The sequence below is a fragment of the Castor canadensis genome, chromosome 14, assembly GCF_047511655.1.
Source record: "Castor canadensis chromosome 14, mCasCan1.hap1v2, whole genome shotgun sequence".
NCBI lineage: Eukaryota > Metazoa > Chordata > Mammalia > Rodentia > Castoridae > Castor > Castor canadensis.
In genome coordinates this window covers 37,960,593-37,981,914 of record NC_133399.1, presented here as the reverse complement: position 1 = coordinate 37,981,914, position 21,322 = coordinate 37,960,593, and the positions used below count along the sequence as shown (strand labels likewise).

The 21,322-nt window shown below is 35.5% G+C and overlaps 1 protein-coding gene and 1 pseudogene across 1 annotated transcript in view; one reads left to right on the top strand and one right to left on the bottom strand.

The window, feature by feature from the left end:
• LOC141416804 (ankyrin repeat domain-containing protein 26-like) overlaps positions 1 to 21,322 on the top strand; it is a 941,494-nt gene that overhangs the window by 430,313 nt on the left and 489,859 nt on the right. The window lies entirely within an intron of this gene.
• On the bottom strand, positions 12,944 to 20,083 carry LOC141416494 (tumor necrosis factor receptor superfamily member 21 pseudogene; annotated as a pseudogene).

Here is a 21,322-nt window from a genome sequence, read left to right as displayed (position 1 = left end):
TGTGGGGTTTAATTTAGAGTCAGATTTTGATGTTCTAGATCTAATGTGTCCATGTATAAATCCTTCTCCACTTGTGGGTCTCACTGGTCAGTTGTTGGCCTGTTTTAAGGAACTTGCCTTGGAGTGTTTGTTGGTTCAGTTGTATCACATTCTCACAGAAACTATCCCTGAACCACTTCATCTACAGCCTGAAGAACAGGAACATTAAAGTTACCATGAGATAGTTCCACAGAAGTATAATCTGATATCAACACCTGAGGGGTCCATTTGGCAAATGGTTTGGGAAAATTATTAAAAGATGAAATATTGTGCATATGGTGCTCATGTGTGAAACTGAAAATTGAAGCTGGTGAAGCTAATCTGAGAAGGGAGGTTAGCTGTTGAAGGGGAGTAGGAGAATGATGGATGGAGTGAATTAAACTAAGATATTTTGTATTCACATTTGGAAATATCACAAAGATCTCCCAGTACATCAATAATATGGTAATAAAAGTAAAATTAAATTTAAAAATAGAACTAAATAAAAATTTTAAAAGGTAGATGTGTAGTTCTTGCTTGTTTGCTTGTACTAAGTTTGTAACATTAAGACTTGAATTGCTCATGACGTGCTGAACCTCAAGTGTCAATACTGTTCAAACAAATATCATGCACCCTAATACTACGTGGAAGTCTAACTTAAGTGATATGCAGAAGGCACCATAATTGTGAAAGAATTATTTTAGTAACAAATTCACAAATTTAATCATGTTGCTGAAGTGGATAAAGCTGTATATCTTTAAAAGCATTTGAAGGAGATGCATGACCTATGTTGAAAACCTCCCAACCATTTTTGAATATAAACAAGTATATTCAGGAGAAATTGGTGTTGCTAGTATACTACTTACAGAACTTAAGAACTCGTTACGTAAGTTCTTAAGAAAACAGTATATGAACACATATATTGATGCATACATGAAAACAATGGCAGGAAATTCACCTACTAAATTTCTAACCAGAGTTGCCTTCTTGCGAGACATAAGGAGAAGAAGAGAATCCAGAGATACACAGAACTGGAGTTTCATGAATAGGCAATCAGATATCTACAAAATAACAATTTTAAAGCAAATATGATTGAAATTTCATATTTAATATAGATAAATATTTATTTAAATACATAATATGCAATGTTCACTTTCTTTATTAGGATGTACATTGTGACAATTCCAAATACACTTACATTGTCCAATGGTTAGATTACCCTCACTATCTCTCCTGCTTGACTCCCTCCCTGTCCCACTTAAAACAATTGGAAGAGGTTTCTTTGTTCTAGTTCATAAAAGTATATGAAGTTCATCAACCCTAAAGCCTCACCTTAATCTATTTCATTCACCTTCCCTCTCCCAAAAGTACTTCCCACACAGTGTAGTGATCTAACAGTCCTGTCTCTCATTAGTTATATTTAAGTCAATGTCCAAAGAGATTTCTCAATGTATTCCTACTGTGAATATACTAAATACTAATATACCAGGCTACTATAAAACTGAACATCAAGCTAACCAATCAAATACTCAACAGGTGTCTTGTATACAAATATTACTGAAATTTTATGCTTTAATAGAAACAAATCTGTATTAATAACTATCAAGTGGTTTTCTAAACATTTCATTATTTTCTAGCAGTTATCTCTTAAGGTGTACACTCATGACACATAAATTTTTAGAAATGTTGTAAGATTATGTGGATTTAACTAAATTGTATCAATGTCTGATGCTGTCCTAGGCCAAGGATAAAATTCATATATTATTTGATTGAATAGTTACATTCACAATGGAAGAAAATTAGAAAATGAAAAAAATGATGGAAAGATAATAGGATGAGAATCTGCAACCATGTTTTCTGAATAAAAAGTATCAAATTTAATTTCGGATTCTCAAAACTGACTTCCAATTCTTCCAGAGTGCTACAAATATTCTAAAAATCATTCTACCATTCTTGTAAAATAAAGTGAGGAATATTTGACTATACCTTAATTTTCTTTAAGAAAATTATTTCAATTAAAGGGGGAACGTTGTTTGTTATTCTCATTTTTTAATCTCAAAAATATGTTTATGAGGGTGATCATGGACTTATCTCTGTTTTTCTGTATAATGTAACATTGAGTGTCTGAGTGGAATATTTGTAAATTCTTGTTTTCTGTATATAAATAACACAGAAATTAATGATAGAGTTCTAAGAGGATTGATTTGATCACAAGAGTGAAATATTCCTGAAGGTTTTGGGGTTTCACATGGGAATGTGTCAGTTGTGAATGAGTTAATTTAACATACATAAAGTGGATTTATCCAAATCCTCCTTACTTTTCCAAAAGTTTTTCAAGCAACATAGAAATGCATAATCTAACACAGTCCACAAAATTACATCACATGGGCTTTCCAGGTGGTCCAGAAATGTAGCACATGTTCATTGAATTGTTCCTTTCCATGAACTTGATGACATTTTTTGGGAACCTGCTAAGCACTGCAATTGGATATGACCCCTCACCACCACACCCCTATGCAATTTTTCTTCTCCATATAATATTTGTGACATTTGTTTCATTTCCACCACAATCATAAGGTGATTTTGCCTAGCTAGGAAAGAATAAAACTCAAGGGAAACTGACAAACTTACAAGAGCTAGGAAAACAGGAAGGCTAGTCAACTCAGAACACCAGTAAATTTAAGTTGAAAAAAACACAAAAGTAGGGAACAATAAGTACATGATTCAATGTGGGAAAAATTCATAGAAATACAGAAATCAGAAAATACCCCTCAATCATAAATGGACTTAACTGTCCCATCAAATACACATAGTATCAGATTAGATCAAAATAGCAAGATCCAGCAATCTGTTGTCTAGCATAAACACACCTTACAATCAAGACATATACAAGCTAAAAGGAAAAAGTTGGAAAATGATTTACCAGACATGTGGAAACTGAAAGCAAGCATGAGTATCTATTTGCATGTCAAAAAGCAAGTTTTAAGCAAAAATCAGTCAGAAGATATAATGAAGCCCACTACATATTAATAAATGAAACTATCAGAAAGAAAATGTAACAGTTCTGAATATATATACCTCAAACATCAGAGTCACCATATTAATTAAACAAACACTTCTGAGCATAAAGAATCAGATAGGACCAGATACAATAATTGTAGGAGATCACAGCACACCACTCTCTTCAATATACAGACCACCCAGACAAAAAAATCAACAAAGACATCATAGAACTAAACAATACCTTGGTCAAAATGCACTTAATAGACATTTATAGAGGATTTCATCCTGTGACAGCAGATTGCATGTTCTTCTCAGCTGTCCATGGAACTTTTTCCATAATAGAACGCATCCTAGGTTACAAAGCAAACCTTAACAATTGCAGAAATTTGAAATAATCCCGTGTCCTAAAAGACCATATTGGAAAAAATTAGAAATTAATTGTGAGGAAAACCACAAAATCCATTTAAACTCACGGAGATTAAGCAACACATTTTTGAAAGATGGATGGGTCATTGATGATATTAGTAATGAAATTAAGAAATTCCTAGGATAAAATGAAAATGAGGAAAGTTACCAGAATGTTACCAGCAAAGGGAAAGCATATTGCTATGAGCACCCACATGATAAAAGTAGAGATCTCATTTAAATATCTGATGATACATCTTGAACACTAAGAAAAACAAGAGCAAGCCAACTCCAAAAGTAATATACCAAGAGTGATTATAAAAATCAGTGCAGAAATCAATGAATTGGAGACTGAAAAAAGAACACAATGGATCAACAAGGCAAAAATCTGACTCGGAAAAAATAAGCAAGATTGACAAATCTCTGAACAAGTTAACCAAAAGAAGAAAAGAGAAAACCTGAATTAGTAAAATCAGAGATGAAAAAGGGAATATTACAACAGACAACAATGAAGTTCAGACAATCATACAGGAATCCTTTGAAAACCTATACTCCTTCAAAATGGAAGTCACACATGATTTTCCAAAATTGAACCATGAGACTATTAAAAACTTAAACAGACCTATTTGAAGTAATGAAACTGAGACATTTATAATGAATCTCCCAACAAAGAAAAGCCCAAATCCTGATAGATCCATTGCTAAATTCTTCCAGATTTTCAAAGAACTAACACAATGATCCTCAAATTATTCCATGGAGTACAAAAGAAAGGAATATTGTCAAACACATTTTATGAAGCCAATATTACCTTAATACCAAAGTCAGGTAAAAGCATATCAGAAAAAGAAAGTTATAGGCCAATATCCATAATGAACATTGATTGAAAAATCCTCAATAATATACTTGCTAACAGAATCCAGCAACACATTAAGAAGATATACACCACGATCAAGTAGGTTTCAATCCAGGGATGCAAGAAGGGTACAACATTTGCAAATCAATAAATATAATACTACACATAAACAGAGTGAAGCTGAAAAAACACAAAATTTTTGATAGGTATGAACAACTCTTAGTGGAAAAATAGAAAAATATTTCCATTGTTTGTTTCAAAGTGTGTTTTGTAGTTTCATTTTATTATTCATTATACTGAAGAATCTTCTCCACTGAGGAAGTTTATAGTATTGTGAAATGAAGTATTATGAAATACAAATTAATTTGCACCGTTTTAAATAGAGCTACTTTATAGTTTAGATGATTTGTACTCTGGTGTTATCATCTCCAGAAACTGTATTGTGTTTGATTGTGTTGTTTAGGGAAAATCAATAGTTAGCAGAAGTGAATGTTGCTCAGTATTTATTGAAATGCCTATGTCCACATGTTAATAATTACTACAGAATCAATTCTGTGATTCATTTATTATAAACACTAAGTCTAAATTCAAAAATAATAAAGAAGAAAAAGGTTTAGGCTTATTAGTCTTGGAACATTTCATTTAAGGAGCTTACAGAACAACTCAAGGGTGACATTGCCCTAGATATCAAATGTTTTACTTAGTCACAGTTGTTCTGCAACAATCACTTACTTGTACAGAAGCAAAGCGAAGCTACAACTCATATAACTGGGAATTAGACAAATTATTTCTAGGCTGAATCTTATCCATGCTCTTTCCATTTTCATTTATTTTTCCCCCATAATACTCATTGATCCTCAAAATTGTCATTGGACTCTACAACCTTCCAGCATAACTTTAATAAAAGTTATTTATTTATTTTTGAATTAACACACATTTAGTATAATAGTGAATTTCACTGGGATAATGCTCTAGATGTAAAAAGTGTACACACTCTATTTCTATGTCTCCCCTTTGTCTTTCCCCCCTTTTCAAACAGTATTTGATAGCTTTGATCCTCCTTACCTTTCAGTACCATTTCATCTCCCCTACCCTTCCCACGCCATCCATAAATGTCCCTCCTTTTCATTAATGTTCCATTATTAATGTGATCATCATCACTGCCATCATTAGCATTTTAGGTCTAGGGGAAACACATTAGTGAGAATACACAATACTGGCTTTATGAACTTGGCTTATCGTGCTTAACCTTATAATCTCCAGTTCCATTGACTTTCCTGAAAATGACGTAACTTCATTTTCTTAATGGCTGAGTAATGTTCATACATGCATACATTTTTTTATCCAGTCTTTGGTTTGGGGGCACCTCAGCAGACTCCCATTTTGGTCTCATGAATAGGGCTGCTACAAGCATGGGTGTTCAGGAATTGCTCTTATATATTGTGAGAGAGAGAGGTATAGCCAAGAGTAGAATAACAGAGTCATAAAGTAAATCTATTTTTGTTTTTTTGAAAAATCTTCATACCAATTTCCATAGTAATTGTACAGGTTTATATTTCCACCAAAAGTGTGTGAGGGCTAATTTATCCTGCATCCTCACTGACTTTTGTAGTTTTTTGTTTGCTTAATGATTGCCATTCTTACTGGTGTGAGATGGAATCTCAGTGCAGTTTGATTTGCATTTATTTTATGACTAAGGATGTAGAACACATCTTCATGTGCTTATTAGTCATTTGTATTTCTTCTTCACAGAGCTATCTGTTCAATTCATTTCCGCATTTATTAAGTGGACTATTTGTTCTTTTGCTGTTTAGCTTTTTGAGCTATTTGTATACTTTGGGCATTAGTGGTTATTTCCTGAATAGGACTCGAGTTGTTCAGGAAATAAGAGAAAGAATTGACAATTGGGACTATGTCAAATTACAGAGTTTCTGTACATCAAAAGAAACAACTACTAGAATCAAGAGATGACACTGAGAATGGGAGAAGTATATGCTAGTTGCTCAATGGACAAGGGATTAATATAAATCTTTAAAATTCATAATTATTTGTATAGTTATTCTGTGGGTGCCTGTTAAAACCTCTTACTTACTGGAGGTTTTCCTCCCGTTGTCTCTTGCCTTTAATGGAATTTATACCATCATGGATTGATTCATCATAATTTATATTGCAATGTTGGAATATGGTTTATTTAAATGCAGTTGAAGTAATTTCTGATATGATTAAATATTTAATGAATTATCATTCATTAAAAATAAAACTTACTAACTTTCATGTACTACTCTTTGGCTTTTGCCCTAAATATGTGGACATTTTTTCTCTACTTGAGGCTTTCTTTTCCACACAGCTAACTCTGTTCTCAACCTAACTCACAGGAAGTACTTGCGACACACTAGCTCAGCCAGAGGTCTGTAGTGAACTTCTGCACTCCCCAAATTATTATTTTTTTCTGTTTTCCAAATCTTCTGTTCAGTAGCAAAGTTTTAATGACTTAATTCTTTTCTTTGATATAAACACTTTTGCTATGCATTTTATTTTTGATGCATTGAGATCCTGTGAGCCGGACCTGTTCAGACTACCCATACATTAACGCATCCCACAGGGAGAAACTTGTACCGTTAAAATTCAACTCTTTTAATAGGATGTAAGAATTATGTTCACATTGTATCCTGGGAGAATTTTTTTAAGAAAGACAAAGGAAATTTTCTAATTAAAAGGGTAATGATGTTAACTGAAAATGATTAAACATACCAGATAAAGAAGAATAATTGGAGAAAAATTTGTCTTTCATTAGTTATCTTAAGGGAAACAAAACTGTTAGGAAGTTTTTCTGTCTACCCTGAGGGAGAATAACTGTTTAAAGACTAAAAGGAAGACAGAACAATCATTGAATTAAGAGCAGTTATAATTTAGTCTCTAAGGGCCTGGAAAGTTAAAACAAATTCCCAATATACCCAAGGCTAAACATCTTGTAAACCTTGAGACAATGATTAGGAATTCCCTGACTGGAATCTTTCACTATACTTTCAGAGAAAAATCATTGTGGGGAAAGAGCTGGGATAAACAGGGAATTCCAGGATGTCGCCTGAAAGAGAGGTGTTTCCAATAAGTGCAGGGATTAGGTTGGGTTAGAAAAAGGTAAACAGTGGAGGGGAAACTTGTATTAGATATATGCACTAGGATCACATTGAAAACAATGGTTCTCAGATAATTGTCTCTAGATTGGCAGGCTCAGCCTTACTGGGGAGATATTTAAACCTGCACATTCTTGTGCCCATCTCATATCTACTAAATCATAAACTCCAGGGTTCAGGCTTTGCATTTAATATCTTCCAGGTAAATGTTAATTCTTTGTGACCAAAGTCTCAGAAAACTTTCCTTAAGGGATTCATTGCCATGAATGCTAAAGGACCAAATAATGCTGCATCTTCAGAGATTTCAGGATTCACTTACTCACAAAACTTATGTGTACTTCTTAAGAAATAATGATTCGTTCATTTCAAAATTCATACTATTTTTGTCCCTCCCTTTTTTTCATGTTGTGCTTTTTAAAAATTACTTTCGGCAAAAATTCTTGCATATTTATTAAATGTCATCCTCAGTGTTTCCATGTAATATAATCGCTCATTTTTATGTGAACACTAGTTATTATTTCAATGGTTTATTTTCATTTTTCTAGTTTGAACATGTGCATATGCCCCCATCAAAACTCATCCATCTTCAGCTGTAATTAAAATGATCAAATGCATTGCATTGTCTAATTGACTGACTCATATTCATCTTTACATTCTTATCCTCAATTTCATATCTCAGACCTACTAAATGAGAAACTTTACAGATCTGGCTGAGTTATATTTATGTATGTATCCATATATATATATATATATATTCCATACATATGGAATATATATATATATATATATTCCATACATATAAATTTTGACTTTCCAGGCTGTGTGCACTTTAGCATTTTCCAGTTACTTTTCTTCTTGGTATTCTATTGGTAAATTCATTTTCTCATGGCTCTGGAAACCACATGTAGCTGGTCTCTATGCTGTCTTTCATTGACACTGCTATATTTATGCCCTGATTCTAATCTTTATCCCTGGGAATTTAGTCATTAAGTTTGAGGGACTGTGTATAAAAGAAATGTCTGAGAATGAAGCAAATAGATCTTCTCATCTTATGAGTGTTTCAACATTATCACAATGAGTTTTTTTATTATATTTATCTTTGGCAGATAATACACTTTAATATTTTCTTTCAGATTCACACCTGGATAATGAAAAGACAAGCCCATTTGTATTTGGATTTTTGGGTAGTAGACTTTTTGCTAAAACACTTTTGAAACATCATATTTTATGATTCCATAACATTCTTAAAAAAGAAACTTTTATTTCTTCCTTCCCTCTGTATTTTATGTTCTGCTACCCTCAGAAATTTTTTATATATTTGATTTTGATTCTTTGCATGTTATCTGACTTGACAAACTTCTTTCTTTGAAAGTTATTGGAAGGGGTCTGTGCTTCCTGTCCTGTATTTTACTATCTTTCCTCATGTTTGGAAATTTAGTTAATATTATTTTTTAAATGTTCTTTCTTGACTTATTTATTTTCCTTGTGAGATGCCTATTGTGGGAATGGTAGTTGTCTTATGTTGTCACCCAGTCCTTATAAACATCCTTCACTTATTTCTTCTCCTTTGAACAGATAATTTCTTATGCTTTCACTTCAAGCCCACTGATGATTTCTTCATGATTAAAAAAGCTTATTGTTTCTATCAAAAATTATTCACTAAGTCATTATTATCATGGATATCATAAATATTTTATGATTGTTATTATTGTTTACTTGTAACAAACATTATATAATATTTGTGATTACTATTTTTGTATGTTTTATTGTTTTGTTCTTGTCCTGCATATAAATTTAATGGTCTCTGTGTATGTACTTGTTGTTTGTTGAAATCCTTAAAAGGATATGGAATCTTAGAAAAATAATTAAAAGAATAACCCATTGAATTAAAAAAATGACACAAATAAATGCTTAAACAAAACTCAAAGAGCTGGATGAAGTAATAAAGACATTGCATGGCATGAAAAGGCAATTCAATAAAGATACATAAATTCTGGAAAAAACATAAATAGCAATTCTGGAAATCAAAGCTCAAAATAAGTCAAATAGATAACTCAGTCCAAAGAATTTTCAGTAGAATTGAGCAATGAAGACAGAATATTAGGGCTTGAAGAAAAAGTAGATATATTAACACATTCAGATGACAGTAAATACAAAAGTACAAAAACACAAATGGGATATTCAATAACTCTGGGACATATTTAAAATATCAAATCTAAGAGTCAGAGACATAGAAGAAGAAGAAGTGCATGCTAAAGGCATATGACATATAATTGATAAAATAATGGAAAACTCCAAACTTAAGTGGGTGTCATCCATATATAGAATGATTTTAGTACTCTAAGAAGGTAAGAGCAGGGAAGACATGATGGCATGTTGAACATAAAACATTATCTATACAGAGAAAGGAGGGAGTATAGAAACTTCAGCAGAGAATTGTCAAGTCACATATAAAAGCAAACCCACCAGCATAACAGCAGCAACGGAAACATAAGAATAAAAAGACCATGTAGTGGTATACTTCAAGCCCTAAAATAAGAAAACTGCCAAGCTATATTACTGTATCCATCAAAGCTACCCTTCTTCATTGAAGAGCAAATAAATATTTATGTAGGATCAAAAACTAAAGGAATTAGTGACCACTAAACTTTCCAAAAGATACTTAAAGGAACCACACACACAGACGATAAAGAAGATAAATGCAATCATGAACTCACAGGATAGAATAAATCTCACCAAATGTGCCAATAAGCATATGAGAACTATGGAAACAATCAAATAATATAAACAAATAAAAATGGCAAGAACTATATATGCCTTTCATGGCATAATTTTCCCATCAAAAGACAAATATGGGTATTTTGGAGTTACCCAACCCACTCCTTTTTTTGCCTATAAGAAATACAATACAATGGTAAAGATAAACACAAGATTAAAGTGAAAAGTTAGGAAAAGGTTTTTCAAGAACATGGAGCCTGAAAGCAAGCAGGAGCAGAAGTACTCCTGTGAACGAGTATGTTTTAACTCCTGGTTTAACTAGTTAGTGAAATGAAAATGATGATCACTTTCAACTTCCTGTCAATGGGCTTCCTGAGACAGAGGACTGGAGGTGAAAAATTCAGAAAAAATTGTCACTGTTTAATTAATATATATTTAACTTAAGCATATACTCATTTTAACTGCATATGAAAGAAAGAATGGCAATTACCATTGTGAGGATAATTTGTGGGAGAACAAATGATCAAATGTTGCATGTAAAGTATAATTTTAGGAGATGTGCTGCACTTTTAGGCATTTTGGAGTGCTTGGTGAGGAGCAAAAATGTAACATGGAACTGCAGCAATGTCATAGTAGACAGGAGAGATTAGACACCAGTATCACTTTCAAAGATGAAAGTTGAGAACAATTCGGTATCAAACAAGACATTTATGTCTCTGAAAGAATATGTGATAAGATGTTGTTTTATCAGTCTTTTCTTACATGATATATGTCCTGTAACAGGTAGAACCTGACTTCTCACATCCCATTTTTAAGACTTGTAATAAGTCTGTTGTTCTTGGATTCCCCATTATTATTTGCAGAAACGATGAGTTTTACCTAGAGTCTAAGAATTAATTTTGCTTCAGTGTGAGGAAAGTATGTGCTCTATCAAAAAATCATGATGCTATATAAAATATGTAATGATTTTTGCTTTTCAGACTTCTTTTTCTCTTTTATTAGCATATATTAATTGTACAATGGATTTCATTGTGATTTTCCATATTTGCATATAGTGTATTTTGATCAGCTTCACCCCTCTATTACTCTTTCTTACCACACTCACCATTTTGTAAACAATTTTAGTGTGTTTCATTATTTTATTTTTATATATGCCTAGGAAATAGCTCAATAACATTCAGCTCCTCCATCACTCTGTACTTTCACGTTTCCCCTACCTACTGTTTCTCATCCCCAGCTATTTACCTTGTTTTACATTCAAACTATTTATTCTACATTTTAGGTCTAAATTTTGAACTGCATAGCCATCTGTATGGAAGATAGGGAGCCCCAAGGAGAAAGAAAAATACTGTCTGCTTGAATGGCAAATTGTCCTCACTTTTTTGTGAGAAACTAAATAATTTTTCAATGGTATGCAAATACAGATGTGCTTGACACTGCCATTAAAGTTTACATTTCGATATACAAATGAATGGTATCTCTTTCTGATGTTGACCTAGTCAAGGTCTCCTTGTGGAAACACAGAAATGTGATAACCATTATGACACACAAGACTTAAACACACTTTGAATAAAACTCATTTATTAGAAAGGCATCAACTTTGAAATAGTTGATGATGGTTATGGGGATGATGACTATACCTATTCTTAGTAAGATTTTACCCATGCTCAGACATTTTAAACTTTTTTTTAACAAACACCTAATATTTATTAATAAATTAGTACAATTGAAGGCAGTTTTCTGATCATCGGTCCCTCACTTCTATCCACAAACCCCAAACATAAAAAGGTAGTCCACACCATCTTTGTATTAGAATCTAGTAACTGAGTATTAGAGGGCAGGTTTATAAATGGGAGCATAGTTGCAAATATATCAGACAAGAATTCTTACAGCTGCAGCCATTTTTAATTAAAGTGATTGAATGATGAAAGAAACCCAGCAAGGCCTTTGAGGACAGACTGGACCTACTGACAATGTGTGTATAAAACAAAGACATCTTTTAAAGCAAAGCTGGGCAAATCCTCTATGGAAAAGGTGCTACTGGCACACATGTTGACTTTCCAAAGTGCAGCAATGTGTTTTAGAACAGCTCAGTCCGTAAAAAAGATGAAGTTTAAGTTCTCTGGCGGCCCAGTTGCCAAGCCACTGAAATAGCAAGTCCTGATGGCTTGAGGATTTCATTTCTCCAGTCCAGAGCATGTTAGCATTGAGAGTAGTACAATTAGTCAAGCACTCTAAACACTGTCCAGGTGAAAACCGTACAATCAGCAATAGTGTGATCAAGTGTCAGCCATGAATATGAACTATACAACAAGACATGTTAAAAAAGATAACTCAAAGTCTAACTGCATTACAGTAACTCAACAGGGTCTTAAATTTGCTTAATCTTGAAGAACATTTGTGAAGGACAAATAATCATACAAACAGTAATAATTTTTTAAAAAACAGTTACGCATGGCTGTTGAAAGACATGAAGACTATTTATAGAATTCCCAAGATGCCAGTACACTTTTAAGAAGTTAAGACCTCTCTGTCCAGTGTGTAGGAAAAGCCACACTGCACAGGTAAGTTGTGAATTTAAAGTTCACAGAACAATCTGGAAAATACATAAGAAGGCCAAAAAAAAAAGGAAAAAATATGGAACTTAAAAAACTTTAGTGGTGGGTATTTTTGTAGTTTGAAAAGACAAGACTTATAAACTAACTTCACAGAGGGGATTTTTTAAAAAAATGAAAGGAAAAAAAATACTCACGCACTGGCTGTGTACTCTTGTTAAACACATACACACACACACACACCCCCCCAAAAAAAAAGAAAGAAAGAAAATAAAGTCAAAACCAAAATAAAACCACCCAGCCACTAAGCTGATTTCCAAAATGCAGTATCCCCATGTCACAACAGGTCGGGAAGATGGCTATAAACACAGTCCAGGAGAGTCTGGCTGGCTTCTTGGTTCTTAACTCCAATAATCTCAAATTTCTGGTCCAGCTTGTCCTCAGCCTGGGGAATCTCTTCAATCACCCGCAGCTCCTCAGGATTCAGAATGTGCAGCATGTCATCAAAGATTGGCTGTAGGTCACAGGGGTCCAGGCGCACCTGCCGTAACACTGTGTCCTTCTTTTCTTTGGTAATAAAGGACCCGGTCCTGCTCAGTGCCGAGGTGCCACTGGATGTGGAGTCACAGCGAAGCAGGGGCTCAAACTCATCCACGAAGAAGCCCTTGTTCTTGTCCAGTGGGAAAGGCTCCACTGTCAAGAGAGTGGAGTTCTCAAGTTTCATGTTACGACCGGGGATGGGACTCGGACTGAGGTGGCTAGGGCTCACCGGGAGAGCCAAGTTTGTCAGTTTCCAACTGGGTGGTATCTTCCATTAGTCCACAAATTTTCTCCACAATATCATTGTGCCGGTGCTGGCGCAGGGCACTGATTAGTTGGGCAAGGCTGGCCTCAGGGCCTCGGATGGTCCAATGCCGCAGGGCTGCATAGGCCCGCTCCTGGTCTGCTGTGTATCCATTGGAGAAAGCAGCCACCTCTCTCTCGCTGGCATTGCAAAGAAACTGATAGATATCTTTCCACTGACTTCCCACTTGAGCTGGTACAATCCTCAGGATATCAATACCATGGCCATTGCAATAGTAGATCCACTTCTCCCGGTTCTGGGTTGGAGTCACGGTTTTCTTCAGCCCTGCCTTTTCCACAATGGCGCTGGGATCCTGCCGGGGCCCTTTTTCAGAGTCCTGGAGCTTTACCGAATACTGCACACTACTATCACCACAAGCACCAGCAGCAGGAAAAGCACAATCATCCAGGGCAAATGCTCATTGATGTCAAAGTGCTTGTGGAGTTTCTGTCTGGGATTCCCCCTCTTGGGGCCCTTGATGGGCGTGCTGGACTTCTCCCCCAGTGGCCTCCATGGATGGCAGCAGCTTCAGGATGTGTCTGTGGTGGGGGCCTTGCTGGTGGGTGACTACCTGGAGACTTGGGAGGGTCTTGTTCACGCCTTCCTCCCCACCTGGTGAGCTTGTGTTGTCAGGGAGTGCCCCTTCCTGGGTTCCACTTGGTACCTTTGGTCTAACAGAGGCAGAAGAGTTAGATTCTGTTGATTTCTTGCCTTTGGGAACATAGGTGGAGGGAGGGACTAATGGAATTCCATGTGCTTAGGGCGTGAAAAGATGGCTGTGCCAGAGGAAGGTGGGGTCGTGCTGGAGAGGGACAGGTGTGTGCCACAGACATTGTCTGCCTCCTTGATCCCTGGCTTGATCACCACCAGGTTCTGACTCAGACAGTCTGTGTGTGCTTTGCATTTCATTACACTGGAAAGCACATCAGAAAAAGTACCCCGAGCACATTGCTTACACCGCACGTCCTCATTCTCTGTCCTTTTTTTTCGCACACCCCAACCCACAGGACACGCTGAATGGGGGGCGCAGGTACCATTAGACTGGAACATGCCAGGTGGGCAAGTGCATTCTCGGTCAGTCAAGGCGGCACAAGGTAATTTCTCAATCATTGGCCGTGGACATGGCTGACTACAGTCATGACACTTTTCTATGCCATTCTCATACCTGGTAAAGGTTCTGCAGGGCAACTGCTGGAAACACGCAGGCTCGTGTTGGTACAATGCTCAGAGACATAGGTTCCTGCTGGACACTTATCACAGGTAAGCACCTGGCCAGTGAAACGGTCAACATGGCGGTATGTGCCAATGAGATTTGGGACCTTCGGTTGTGGCTGAGCTGTTGTGGTGCTGAGGAATGCAAGCAGGAGGAGGGAGCCCGCGGTCATCATGGCTCCGACTCGGCCGGCGAAGCGGCTGCAGGAGGCGAGGGCGCTGCTGCTGCTCATGGAGGTCCCATGGCTGAGCCAGGGACTCGCAAGAGCGCCTGGGGCGCGCGGCCCCACAGCAGCTGGAACCGGCGGCTGCTTCTGCCCATTGCCGCATCCACCGCCACCTCCCAGGCCTGGAGCCCATCTACCTCCAGCAGCCCATGTGCACTGTGGCAGCAGGGCGGCCGGGCCGGTGAGGGAGGCGACAGGGGAGGCTCTGAGGCGCTCAGCACCTGCCCAGGGGCGCGGGCGCCCGGGCGGGGAGAAGTAGCAGCGGCTGCCGCCCGCGCCTCCTTGTGCTCGCCTCCAACAGCGGCTGTGGAGAAGCAGGGAGCAGGGCTGGCGGCGAGACAGCAAAGGAACAACTTCCCACAGCGAAGCTCCAGCCACTACCAAGCTGTCCTCCTCCGCTGCCCAGACCAGCTAGCGAGGGACTGAGTCGGGTGGCCACTGAGCGCTGGGACACACGTGGTGGCGCCAAAGGGGCGGGGGACCGGCCCATTGTGATAGATATTTTAAACTTAATCCTAGACTGCTGTAAGGAATAATAATAAAAAATGAAAACATTTAGGGCTTCAGATTTCAGTTCCAAGTTCAGACCCAAACAATCAGTTCAGGTTCGGATGAATAGCCACTTTTGTGCTTGTAAAGCCAATTACTTGAATCTATAAATATGAGAAAAAATTTTGTATTCTTGATCCATAACAATGTACTAAAATATGCTCTAGTCAATAGATTTCACTACATACTAACAATTGCCCTCTTGGTTCACTACTACTTAGTTACAAATACACAGTTAGGTAAATTAGACTTAACATATTTTGTATCATGCAGAAATTCAGGCTAATCTTAAATGTCTAGAATGATTATCTTTTAAAAATACCTTGAATATTGTGGAAATATTGTATGCACATATATGTAAATGGAAAAATGAGACATGTTGAAACTACTCCAGGAATGGGGAGAGGGAAAATAAAGGAGAATATGGGGTAAATTCAACTATGATAAATTATGAGAAATTTTGTAGGGGGGCAGAATGGGAGCTGGCCTAAACAATGTATACACATGAGTAAATGTAAAAATTCTAAAATAAAAAATAAATAATTAAAAAAGAACTGAATGGGAAAAAAAGAAATTTGTATAATGTCACAATTTACCCCATTACAACAATAAGAAAAAAAGTTAAAAATGTAAAATGCTAATATGAGTAACTTTTAATGGGAAATATATTTGATTGGTTTTTGACAAAATTAACTACAACCATTTCATAGCCATGGAAGAAAACTCTGTTATCAAACTTGCAACGTATGAAAATATTTCAGAAAGATAAGATTAAGGAGTTGAGAGGGACCACAGAGCATTACCAAATTCCACATCTTTGAATTAAGTAAATGGCAAGGAAATCAAGTTGTTACATCTCTGAGTTATAACCAATATCACTGAAGTTCAGAGGGTCATCAAGGAACATGTCAAATAACTTACACTTTTACCACATGGAAAATCTGGCAAAATGGATAAATTTCTAGAAATTTATGATCTATTGCAATCAAATCAAGAGTTTATAAACAAGTAAGCAATGAAATTGAAGCAAGAATAAATTCTCAAAGTATAAGAAGCCCTTGAGTAAATGGGTTGAATTTTACCAGTTATTTAAGGAATTAACACCAATGATTGTGAAATAATTTTTTAACTACAAAGAGAAAAACCCTACAAGACGCATTCTATGAATCTTGCATTATGCTGATATCAAAAGCAGATAAGGACCAAAAATAAAAGAGAATTGTAGAATATTTTTGATGAACATACATGAAAAATTTTCAATAAATACGGTCAATCCAAATTCAAAGAAATATTACAAGATCTTTCACCATGATGATGTTATTTTCATTCATGGAATGCAAGGGGATTTTAAAATATTCAAATAAATAAACATGATATAATGCATAAGCAGAATAAAGGACAAAATCAAATGATCATCTCAACAGATGAAGAAAAGTTCTGTGACAAATTTAATATTCCTTCTTGATAAAAGCACTGAGGAAACTAGGAATAGAAGGCAATATATCTCAACATAGTAGAAGTTATATAAGACTAGCCTATAGCCAACATCAAATTAAATAACAGAATATAATCATTTCCTCTAAAGTCATAAATGAGACAATTTCACCACTGTCTCCACTATCATTCAGTATAGTGTTTATTTCCTAACCAGAGCAACAAGGCAAAAGAGAAACAAAATTAACACAAACAGGAATGGAACAAGTTGTACTGCACTTAATTGTAGATATGATCCTATAATTAAAAGACTTTTCAGACTCCATAAAATCATCCTTCTGTCTGACAATCCCTTCCAGAGAGTACCAGAAAAACAGAAGACAAATTACAGAATGAGCAGCTTTTCTGTATAATTAACAAGCTGAGACTGAAAATAAGGAAACTATGTCAATCACTATAGATTTAAAATACAAAATGCCTCTTTGCCACCATGTCTCAATCCTTCTAACTTTTTAATATAACCAATTCTTCCCAATTCTCTCATTCATTGTCTTTCAGGTTGCATTATGTTCCTCATATTCAAACATCTTTGCTAATCAATTTTTTCTCCATTTAGTCCCTCTCTTAATGTACTTTAGAGTGATACTTCTGCTCAAATCCCAGACTGTTATTTACGAGGTGTGAGAACTTTGGATGCTCTCAAGTGTTTTTGTGACTTAAGTTATTTTTTTAACATAGGAAGCAAATTGAGACAAATTAATAAGACATACTCAGGATCCAAGCAGAAGATGACTACACATTAGTTAAAAACGGACATTTAGTATAAAGAATTACTAAGTTGTGAAAAAAAGAGTAATGATGGTTTATAAGAAAACGAAGTGTGAAGCCCAGTACTGAGCAAGATTACCAAGATTAGGACATGCTTGGAAGAGTTCAAGACCTCATTAGAGAAAGTACAGTCCAGTCCAATGGATAGTGGAAAGCTGAGGTTTATCCAGGTAGGAGCTATTCTATACTTAGTGGGGAAACAGACTGAAAACCTCCAAAGGCAGACAACCCTTGTGTAGGCCTGCAGAAAGAAAGGGGGTCAGCAAGGAGGCTTGGGAATTCAGATAGTGGTGTGCTGTGGGAAGGATTGGGTGCCTGTAGGATATAGCCTGTTTTGTAAAAATTATGGACATTTAATTAGGTACTTCTTGTAACTTCATTTTGTAGATTTTAGTCCTCTTCAATTAGTATAGAGCCAGAATTATTTTTCATCCCTCTCTTACTCATCAATGAATAGCAGGTACCTGGCACAGAATTCTTGATCAATAAATGTTAATTGAAGGAATAACTGAAGGATTGTAAGAACTGAAGGATTCTAGCATTGCACACTTCATGGAAAATGGCCACTATTATTTTAACCTTCTTGAATAAATAACATCACAGTTAATCTCACTTCTGAACCATTTTTCAACCATTTTGAATATTTACTGCTACCACTTTCAAAGACTTGTCAAATACTGTTCAGTACCAATCTTAATTTAGAAAAAAAATTACATGACACATTACATTTCTTAAATTCTTTCTTTTCAAATATTTGCAAAGAATGTACTTTAAATCTACTTTATTAGAATAATATGAAGATTGTTTTATTATCAGACAATTGTATGAATATTATCAAAAAACAATTCTTAGGATTTGATTAGTTGAGAAAATGTGATATCCCATTTCTTATCATTTCAGTATGTATACAGAGGAAATACAGTTTTGGCTGACATGGAAGAAAATGTCCCAGTAGATTGCATTTATTTTAATTTTTATGCATTTTTATTAGGATATATTTGTCTTACAGGGGGAAATTCTTAGTGACAATTTTGATTAGACTTATACTGTACATTAGTTACATTACCCCATCATCTCTCTCCATCAACTCCCTCCCCGTGCCACTTAAAACATTTGCAAGAGATTTCTTAGTTATATTTCATATAGGTATATATAGACCACCAACCACATTCAGCCACTTTACACAGCTGTAATCCCAGAACTAGAAAGCTGAATCGGGAGAATTACAATTTCCACCTGGGTGACACGAAAGACCCAGTCTCAAAAGTTTAAAATAAAAAATAAATAAAATAAAATACATAGAGGGCAGTGGTGAGAGTAACAGAAGATGGAGGAGAATAATAGAGACATTGACTGCTGTCACTGCTATTCCAACTCTGCAGAAAAATCCAGAGATTAGTGCCCTTCAAAGGCCAATGTCATGAGAACCTGAAGGAGGGAGAAGGGAATCCCTTGGCAGAATGACTTTGGGTAACAGATACAATCAGAATACAGGAGAGAAAAAAATCTCACATCAGCAAAAATAATGATAAACCCAAGAAAGCAAATATCAAGGTGTCTTAATGGTGTGTGTGGGGAGGTGGAGGGGGAGTGAAAATCTGAGAATGGGAGATCTGTGTTTAGATCTTGACTTTGCTTTTTCCAGCCAAGTTTCCTGGAGCTTGTACTTAATTTATTCATGACTCAGTTTCCAGCTCTGCACAATGAGAATGATAATCTCTACTTTTGATTATTGTCCTTTGTATTAAAGAAAAGGTTTATCATAAATCAAAGATCCTGAACCAATTAACAGTCAGATATGCTTATTAGGAAGTAGATAATTAAGAAACCTATTCTTTACTACTGTGATGAACATCAAAGTTTCAAACATTTATGTAGGCTGTTAGTACAGTCTTTTATTTCTTTCAATTTATATTGGTATTTCATTTACTTGTCATGCTTTCTTTAATATTGTATATGTTTTGATTTCTACATTATCAAATTGAATATTCAAAAATAAATGATCATCTGAAAATTTCAAAAACAAAATAAAAAACATCTAGGAATACACTTAGCTAAGTGAGAATAATGTAATTGTATAAGGTAATGGATTTCCTTATGACATTTTTATACATGCATATAATGTACTTTTATCATTCACCACCATTACCCTCTTTTATTAAGCTTTCCCCTTCCTCTTTCTGTATCATCTCCATTCTACATACATATTCTTTTCTCCTATATTCTACATATGAAGTAAAAACATCTAACATGTCTTTCTGATTCTGTCTATTTTAGCTTACCGTGATGACCTCCAGTTCCATCTATTTTCCTGCAAAGTACATAGTTTCATTCTTCTTTATGGATGAATATTATTCCACTGTACATATGTACAAGATTTTCTTTACTAATTAATTTATGGAGGACACCGAGGCTGTGTTCAAAACTCATCAATTGTGAATAGTGTCATGATAAACATGGATATACAAGTATTACTCTTGTATATTGAAATTAATTCCTTCAGGTGTATACCTAGAACTGAGAAAGCTGAATCAAACTGTGATCTTTTATTGAAAAAATTGTCTTAGATACATCCTGCCATTTAGAAATGGTGCACAATTAATCCTCATTATTGCACCCAAACTCCAAACAGTGATCAAGGGGTTTCATAATGTTAGTGACATGTACCCCGTGACAGGATGCAGTGTCTCTAAGAAGAGATAATATAAAACCTGACTTCAATGTTTTAACCTCAATTCCTAAACCAAATTACATAAAAAATTGTGTTCTCTTTTGCTTTCTGGAATATAACTTGGGACAGATTATGTCAAAGATTGAAACAGTCTATATGGAACAAAATCCACTTAGCTCAGAACTTGGAACTAAGGAATCTCTCATTAATCACTCATGGATTTGCAGTTATTGTTATTTTCATATAATCCATAAAATTCATAAATCTTTTTAGTGCTTCCAGAACAGTTCAAAGGAGTCCATTTTCTGTTATTATGGATTAGTTTCTATAGGAAATAGAATCAGTTTTGGAGGAAATCAAACTTTGAATAAGGTTACACTGATGTTCTTATATAAACACACAGTCCTCATATTCAAATTTTTCACATTTGTACCCTTCCCGTTTGACTAAACAAATTGCATTTATATCCTGATGATGAGGAACCAATGCTTCAAATGGATCTTCTTCTATCCAGTGTCTACCACAGAACTTATAGGGTAATAATGTAACTCTTTTTGCTCATAAGCAAGGAATTCCAACACACTGTCCTTCCCTAATTAGTCCTCAATCAGCTGTCATTCCACATTCATAATTTACAGGAACGCTGACACAGATATGAGGCCACTGATGTGACAACCATGGAACAAGTAGGAACAGGTATGGAACCCACTGTAGTAGAGTCATTAGTATGAGGGACTAGATGCACAATCTGATTATTGACTATTTTAAGACCTTGGAGTATAATGCATATATGTAATAATTTACCAAATTGGTCCACATTATCATCACATTTAGGGGATTCTTTATATTAATGAGGGAAGAACAAGAAATG